At 35.4% G+C, this 9,300-nt stretch overlaps 1 long non-coding RNA gene across 1 annotated transcript; it reads left to right on the forward strand.

The window, feature by feature from the left end:
- Positions 1–1,039: 1,039 nt before the first annotated feature.
- On the forward strand, positions 1,040–1,444 carry LOC113321707. Its single transcript, XR_003346851.1, has 3 exons — positions 1,040–1,051; positions 1,126–1,212; positions 1,427–1,444. It is a non-coding gene; the product is annotated as an uncharacterized LOC113321707 (long non-coding RNA).
- The last annotated feature ends 7,856 nt before the right edge of the window (positions 1,445–9,300 follow it).

Raw genomic sequence — 9,300 nt, forward strand, 5'->3', positions numbered from 1 at the left:
ATATTTTGGGGAAATAAAGAACAGATAGAGCGCTTATTTGGTTTATGATTACCGGGTCTCCTTTGAAAGATAACACCAATCGTTATTGTCCAGCTGGATTGTAAATATGCATATGTTAACTAACGTCTTGTGCTTCTGTAATTTGAATCAGGTGTGGATGAAACAGGACATGATGTTGCACCATAGATGTTACTAAGTAAGTTTGTTTTCTTTCACTTTGTATTTGTGTGCTTACAAGGTGACCAGAAATGCCCAGAGTGGTTTAGTGCAATGATATGCTAATAGCGCACTCTTGCAGTGGCATGCTGTGGTTTAGTGCAATGGATCTGCTGTTGTGTGTCTGTAAGAGAGTATCTAAGAGGAGTAAAGCATTAACACATGGAAACTATTATATTACTCTTTATATTACTCTTTACTTGCCTTTAGTAGATAATCCTTGTTAGTGTTGCCCAGGCAGGATTATAATGTTTTTACCACATGGAAAACATGCTAGATTGGCATGGAAACCAAGTTATCCTACCAAACACACGAGTTATTTCTCTTAACATTATTGTTCTTTTACTTTTTTATATTGCTAACCAAGTGTAGTGGTTTGATTGAATCAGAATTTTTTGTTGATGAAAACTCGCAATTGAAGGCCATTGATTTTGGCTTGTCCGATTTTGTGAAACCAGGTGATTTTTTACTCTCTTGGGTGCTGACCATATTATTCAGAAGTAAAATTAGGCATTTTTCTAACTTCTATTTTATCTGACACGATGCAGATAAAAGGCTTAACGACATCGTTGGAAGTGCATACTATGTTGCATCTGAAGTTCTACATAGATCTTATAATACAGAAGCTGATTTGTGGAGTATTGGTGTGATATCATATATACTTTTATGTGGAAGTTGTCAGTTCTTGGCTCGCACAGAGTCCGAGATTTTTCGGGCCTTCAGGGCGGACTCGATGAACCTCCTTGGCCTTCTTTATCTTCTGAAGCCAAGCATTTTTTCAAGCGTCTATTGAATAAACACCCACATGAACGAGTGATGGCTACTGAGGCATTAAGTTAATATTCTCATCTTGTTAAAAAGACTGCTGAATTTCTTTCTTTGTGATCCTAATTATATTTCTCTTGGTAGGTCATCCTTGGATTAGTAACTACAATGATATTCAAGCTCATGAAAGCCTATATGCGCTCATCATCTCTACATAAAGCGGCGTTAAGAGTGAGTGCTTTAATATTTTCAAAATTTGCTTTGTTGTTGATCATGTCTCATAATTTGTTTTGTCCTCACCCCTTGCTTTTCAGGCATTGTCCAACCTTGTGGTTTACTTTTTGCTAAGAATGTCGTCGTTTTTAGTATTTTCATGATTAGCTTGAGTAAGAGTTCTCTGTATTTTCCACTGCTTACCAACTATAACTTTATGTGTTTCTTATAGGGAAAGAAGAGACTTGCTTAAGTTGCTAACAATGAGCTTACTCTTGGACAAAAATGTTAAAGTAGAAACTCCTCAGAAGTTAGGTGAAAATGTTTTTTCATTTGGCTTGCTTCGTTGGATTGTTATGTTGCTGCCATTTTCCTATTTGTTCTAATCATCTGTAACTGTCCACGTTTTTGCAGGTACTGATGGCAAGAAAGGTGGTGCTGTTCGTCAAGGTACTCCTTACCCCAAGGGAGGAAAGACCCCTGCAAGTGGAGGCAAGTCAAACAAATCTCTACTAGGTCAGTTTCATGCGATTCTTGTACTATCTTTGAATTTAATTTTTTTACTTAAATCTTTGTGATGTCCATATATTGGTTGTCCGCTAATTGGTCAGTTGTTTCTGCATTTGTTCTCATACTGATTTTGTTATTTTGTTCATCTGTGTAGGGCATTCGGTACAGTTCACAGTTGAGACCGCAATAGGTTTTGGTGTCTATTAGTTTGTTCAGACACTTACTTTTTGGTGCCTAGGAAGTTTGTTTTCTTACTGTCCATCATATTTGTTTCTTTGTTCATAATGAATAGAATGATTTTTTGTTCATAATGAATAGAATGATTCTTTGTTCATAATGAATATCTGTTTTTCCGGTCAGTTGTTGTATTGCAGGCCTGTGTTTCAGGTTCAGTTGTTGTATTGCAGGCCTGTGTTTCTGGTTTAATTGTGCAGGCCTGTAAATTGGAAGGCCAGGTCCATGATAATGACCTGGACTATCCATTTTTTTTAATTGTAATTGAAATAATTGTCACAGGGTTAACTGTGACCAAAACTGTGAAGAAAACCAACACGTGTCATCACATTAATGTTGTCATCACAGTTTAAATGTTACAGTAATTGTGACAAAAAGACGGCAGGTGTCCATTGGGAAATTGTTGCAAAAAGTAGGCAACACTTATATGTGTTGCTGTAACCGTAAGAAAAAGTGACACGTGGCAGAATTTTATAGTTTCCTACCTGCGGTGTCAGACACGTGTCATCACCTAATTGTTGCCAAGTTTGAATAACAATTAAATATGTTATATTAATTGTGACAAATGAGCCACGTGCCGCAATTCTAAAATAAGGTTAATTGTTACTATTAGTTATTGTAACAATTTATAATTGTGACTGTAATCAAATACTGTCACAGTCAAAACTGTTACAAAAAACGATAAAAATTATTATCACAGCGTTTCTCCAACGGCGTATATGTGTTACAAATTTAATCAGTAACAGAAATGCCCCGTGACATAATCCGGATTTTGGTGTAGTGAGACTTAGAAAAAGGAAATGAACTCGTAGAAATGAGTGAGGATGAACCCGACTTAGAAGAATCAATTGACCATTTTCGGGAATCCGATGACCTAGAAATTAGGGAAGTTGTGACTAGTCTTTCTAGAGACACAGAAAACTCTAAGTTTGGGGGTGATTATCACTCTCTGTGTGCTTTAACTCTTAAAAATTTCCCTCGTGTAGGACTTGACATTTGTGCCTCAACCATACTACAAGATTATCTTCGTATACTTTTTCCTGAACCTAATGATGTCCAAAGAGAAGCTCAGTTGTTAGAAACCCATCCTCTGATTGATGTGGTTGACCCAGGCTATGATACCAATATTGACTTTGTTTTCCCACCAACAAATTTTCTTCCAATTGTGGGAACATTTGATTTTAAGATGTGTCGGTTATTAAGTTTTGAGACTAAACCTAATTACTTTAGGAGAATAGGGTCGACACATTTTCTTAAGGAAGACCAACTCTTTCATTGTGGTCAGTTTTGTGAGTCAAGTCTAATTGAGTTTAAGGATCCGCAGTTGTTCAGGTTATTGTTATGTGCTTCTAAGTTCCTACTTGAGTATTTCCAGACTCTACAACCTGATCTTAAGAATCCTTCTTTTGAGGAAGTCCAGCCTATGAAAGCATTTTATTTAGACCCTTTTATAGAGCCTGAACCTGAGCCACAACTAGAGATAGTTGTCTTAAACAAAAAGTTAAATAAGTGTATGTTCGGTATCTTCTTGGTCTGTTGCAGTTTCCTCTTCTTGTGGTTAGCACTTTTTGATCCATATGACTCACAATTATTCCGGCTACTTCTATATGATTCTATGAGGTGACTAATTCCTTCCGATGTCTGGCTAAAGACTTTAAACTTAGCACTTCTTGGGAGGTAACCCAATATCATGCAACACGGTAATATCTTTCCTTAACCCTTTTGCTTCAAATGGTAACAGTTTCTCCTTGTTCATATGCTTTCAATTTTATCTTTAAAACATTGAGGACAATGTTAGATTTAAGTTTGGGGGTATGAGAGAAACTTTTTAGTTGCATTTTTGAAACTTCTAGCGTCACATGGTATCCGGTTAGCTAAGTTTACATACTGTTTCTCACCGAAAAGATAGAAATTGGAATGCTAGGGATAACAACTTATTGAGACATTAGAGAAAAAGACATTGAGATCTTTGAAATTCAGGAGAGAACTTGTTCTTTTTAGAGGGTAACCGTGATGGACCTAACCATCCATGATGGAAAGGCAAGTAGGTCAGGAAATGCCAGAAAGACAAAGCAACCTCACAATGTAGTCGTAGTTACTGGATTACGACTGTCTCTCAGTAGAAACTTATCATCATCAACAAGCGGAGTGACATCAAAATCTATGAAGAAAGTTGAAGACGTTTAAGGTTTAGAAGCAACAATAGAAAAGAATAATTCAAAATTAAAAATTGAATACTCAGAAGTTATAAGAGCAAATGATATAAGTTGTTTGAATTCATGATACCAAGACATCACAAGTTGCGAAGATCCAAGTTTTAAAGTCCTTCTCTCATGGCCATGTAAATTTTTGTCTTGTAATTTTTTTGTCAAAAAAAAAAAGAAAAGAAAAAAAATGAAAAATGAAACGTCATTACGTTCTTTTTGTTCAATAAAGCCATAGGGAAGAAGAAATTTATAACTCAAGCAAGAAATCGAAGAGAAGAGTTAATTGTCAAGGTTCTATGAGGTTCGAGAGTTTATCATCAACATTTGAAGACCGAAGAAGACGTTATTTCTACTGAGCACTGTGAGAGAGTCGAAAAAAGATGCATTTTGGTTGCTTTGTTAGTCTGCTTTCAATCTGGCACAAGATCTTTCTAGCACCGGTTTAACTCATCACACGTAATTAGTCCAGCTGTGTAGCAGATGTCCCTCTCATTTTTATCTCTCTCCTAATCTTATCCAGCTGTAAAGCAGCGGACGCATCTTACAATGTTTATCTAGCTGTGTAGTGGATATCTCTTTATCTAGCAGTGGTGCGGATGTGTCTCCCCTTTTCTTCAGTCAGCTTTAGAGCTGACACCTTAAATTTCTCTGGCATTCTAGTTACTTGGAGATAGGTTGAGAATATGTATGTCCTCATAGCTCTTTAGATACTTGTGACCAATTAGAAGTCATGGTTTTTGTGGGTACACCTCTGATAAACCCACCCGAGACTAACTCGGTTTTATTCTTTTAATTTGCTCGAGACTAGCAAGTAATAAGTTTGGGGGTATTTGATAGACGCATTTATGTGTCTATTTTGTTCTCAATATTCTGTATTGTTAGTGCTCGATATTGTATTAATTATGGTGCTTTTGTGTTTGGATAGGTGTTTCTGGAGAAATACATTTGTGTGGAAAAAGTGCTCGAAAAGTGCTATTTGGACCCCCTGAGAAAGTTACTAAAGGAACCCCAGAAAAGTGTTAAAAGGCACCCTCACTTTGGATTAGGGCACCCCCAGGCGCCCCAGCTGTTAAAGGCGCCCATATTTTGGATAGGGGACACTTCTTCTTCACGGTTTAAAAATGAAATTTTGGCGGAAAGAAATATACAGCAGCAACGATATTTCTGGGGAAGATTTTAACGAGTTCTGTTGGAGATTCTCAAAGGATTTGGACTTGATGTATCCTGTTTCGGTAAAACAGGATTGGTATATGGTTTTGAAGAGTAAAACAAGGAAAAATTTCTTTCCTTTTATAGAACAGAGGAGGTGGAAATACTATCGAAATATTGTGGAGATTTTTGTCGGAGATTTTCAACAGTATTGATTGGGAATGATTTGACAAACCGAAGTAGGATTGCTGACTGGTTTTTGATCGACAAAATATAAGATTTTCGTGTATATTTGAGTCAACAGGGAAAGAATAATATCTCGAAGATTTGTTGTTATATGCAAGTTAATGCAGTATATGGGAATATAAAATCCTCTGGGATTCGTATCTATCAGTTTAGGGAGAGTTAGGGGAAGAAACGGAGCGTATAATAGAAAGGTGCAGAGAGTTTTTCTGTTTTATAATATTTTCACCTCTTGTAAGCAATTTTGAGAAATGAAAAATTATTCTGAGTGTGTTTTCACCATGTGGAGCTAAACCCCATCACTGGGACGACGGAGGAAGCAACTTTTCATGATTGTGGTAAATGAATTAATTCTTTTATTGACTATTTGCATTGATTTAATTGCTTTATGATTTCTATTAATTATTTGTTATTTTTTTGGATGCCGCATGCTTAGTTCTAAATGCTTTAGATGCGTCATGCTTTTAACTTACAAATAATATTTTAAGAAATCTATTTTTGGCAAAGAACTAGAGTCACAACTTCTTTTGTTTGAGCTATATTGTCTAGAGTTAATGACTGAACCATAACAATATGAAAAGTAGTGGAATCCCGCGTCTCAGCGTCTCTTCATCTTGTGACAAATTGTGTGTATATATTTTTCCTTATTTTCTTTATTAAGTCTTAAAACAAATTCTCAACAAATCTGAGTGAACGGATCATCTTACTACAACATCATTTAAAAACCACACCAACGACTGCATAACATGTTATGTTGATATTATTGTAGGTGCATGACAAGTTATGAAGCCTTATTTTTGTTGGTTTCAATACTAAGAAAAAAGTAGCTGCATAACGTGTTATGCAACCGTTTTCTGGACTGCATAACAAGTTATGCAAAAAAAAAACAACAACTGCAGAACGTGTTATGCAACCAATTTCGAGAATGCATAACAAGTTATGCAAGAAATTTTGTAGATGCATAACCTGTTATGCATCACTATTCACATCTCCATTTTCGCAACCAACACCAGTTGCACACTGCATCACCCTTGCACTGAGAAAATGTCAGCATGCTAAAACAAGATTATATTTCTCAATTCACGGTCCAAATCATTTGAGCATCATGGCGATATGTAAATACCAATATATTCATAATACAAACATATCAACAACAAAAAAGAAAAATAGCTATACAAGAGGTATATGGATCTTTAATGCTTGAAAAACCCAAGTATGCGTAAGGTCTCCACAGAATATCAGTACCAATACTCTTCTCATAATTATTTAATTGCTATCTACAATTCTATATCTTGCAAGACAGGTTTCCTCTACCAAAATCCAAATTGGTTTTAGAGGCTGTAAACTCCTTCTACAGAGAGTAATCAAACCCAGACTACTCTGAAACAGAAGATGAACATTAACTAAATCAAGCCGGACCAAGTGTACTTACAAAAATCCACTAGAAATAAACACGCCACAAGCTCTTCCCATATCTGAAAATGCTAATGTAGTGTTTATTGTCTAGTTGGTCATAAGACGAAGAAGAAAAATAAATTGTGCTCTCACTCATTAACCGTATGGATACATCTCCAAAACAAGACAAATGAGAGATTGGTGACTGCATTCATACAATTTAAATACAATACAAACCATAGACTGGTGACCTACACAATAAAGTTTGTACTCAAAACTTGTGTATCATCTTTCTAGCAGGTAATCACCAAATGCACTTTTCATAACAGTCAAAATGGTCCCAATGCAAATGCCTCTACACTCTACAGTGAAGTGGTAAAACCCGATTCCGTGTTCCAATATCAACCAAAAACAAGAACAAAAATAACACAGAACAACAGCTTAGAAACGACTCATACATATATACACAACCAATACGATTATGCAGCTCAGGGGCTCTACAATTAGCCAAGTTAATATTGATAAAGCGGTGGTTGTAAACAGAATAACGACAATTCTAGTATTTCTGGCTATCTTTGGGAGGTCTTCAAGGATACATATCTGTAATGATTAAACCCATTTGCAACAGCTTCCTGTTTCTTCTCAGGTTCAGATATAACCACAAAAAATTAATCAAATACAAACCCTTGAATCTACCGAGAACACCAGAGCCCATTAGAACTTATATCTGTTCCATCCCGTCATCACTGATTCGCATCCTCTGATTCATATTCTTGGAAGAAACATACCCAAAATCAAAACCAACTGATACCCAGTGTTTCATTACTCGTTTCTCGCAGAAGAAAGATCTGTAAAATCTCCACAAATTCAAAACCCAAAATCACCATGAGCTCAAACACCAATAGCTTCAAACAACCACCACAGCATCTATCACTTCTTTTTTTTAACATCAAACCCTTAAAAAAAAAAAAAAAAAAAAAAAAAAAAAAAAAAAAAAAATCGAGGAGAATAAGAAGAAGAAGAAGAACGGGAAAATTTTCGTCCAAAACGCAATTTTATTAATTATGGGTTTGTAAAGAATTTTCGTCCAAAATATGGGAGCGCGCGTGAACTTTTACGCCCATGGATTTCACGATGGGAAAATCATAAAAAATGGGTCTCATAATAGTTTTCACTAAATTATTTCCCCTAGACCCCCTAAACAAAACCGATTTTATTTTTACCTTATTTCTACTGTTTTCCCTTAACTTAACAAAACAAAACACCTTTCGGATTCCTTATTCGTATTGGTTTCCCAGTTTGTGTTATGGTTCTACCGTTTGTCCTCAACTTAACAAAACAAAACACTGTTCGGATTCCTTATACGTATTTGTTTCCCAGTTTGTGTTATGATACAATATTTATTATCCTCAGCGAACTATGAATTACCAAACTTAGACTAACGTCGATCCTTAACTATGTATCACGGATACTTCAAAATTGGTGACGTATCCGTATCGACGCCGTATAAGTATCGGATACCTGGGGATACGTATCCGGTACTTCATTTAAAGTGTCACCCTTTTTTAATTACAAAAAGGATAGAGGATACTCTGGGATATCTCTTAGATACTCTAAGAGGGGATACTTCTTATAATTTATAATTTATTTATATATATAAAATCTATATTTATAAATTCATACATAAAATCTAAAAATTTATAGATATTTATACTCATCAACATATCGAATAATTATATCTAAATCTAATAACTTGTTGACTACAAAGAAAGAAGATTTGGTGGTTATTTTATTGTGCTTCATCTCCGGTGTTAGAAAATCTAGTTTTAGGGTTTCTTGGGAAGCCATGTTCCTCATGATGTTCGGAGTACACAGAATTTTATTCATTCAATTAACAGAATTAAAAATGAACTCCAAAATGCTGAGAATTTAATGTTTGCTAAAAGGATCGGAGAAAGTAAAATGTGAGATATTAGTGGAGATGCATTTGATCCACTTAACAATGTTAAAGAGCTTGAAATTGAAAATGTTTCGCTTGACGATGTTTGATAAAAACAATATCGATGGATGATGGGTGAGCAAGATGTTAGATAGTTTTTATCAATATTTTTTTAATACTCCAAATACTATTTAGCGAATTTGTTATCTTATGTTAGTAGAATTACCTATTATTATATATAATATTTTTTATTAAATACACGTATCTATACCGTATCCCGTATCTCCATTTTTTGAAAACTGACGAATCCCCTTATCAGTATCCCGTATCAGTGTCGGTGCATCATAGATCCTTAATCTAAAGGAGAGACCCGGAGACAAGTAAGGTAGAGAGTCTAGAGACGGAAACTGTACCAACACCAACAACATT

This window comes from Papaver somniferum, chromosome 11, assembly GCF_003573695.1.
Source record: "Papaver somniferum cultivar HN1 chromosome 11, ASM357369v1, whole genome shotgun sequence".
Lineage (NCBI taxonomy): Eukaryota > Viridiplantae > Streptophyta > Magnoliopsida > Ranunculales > Papaveraceae > Papaver > Papaver somniferum.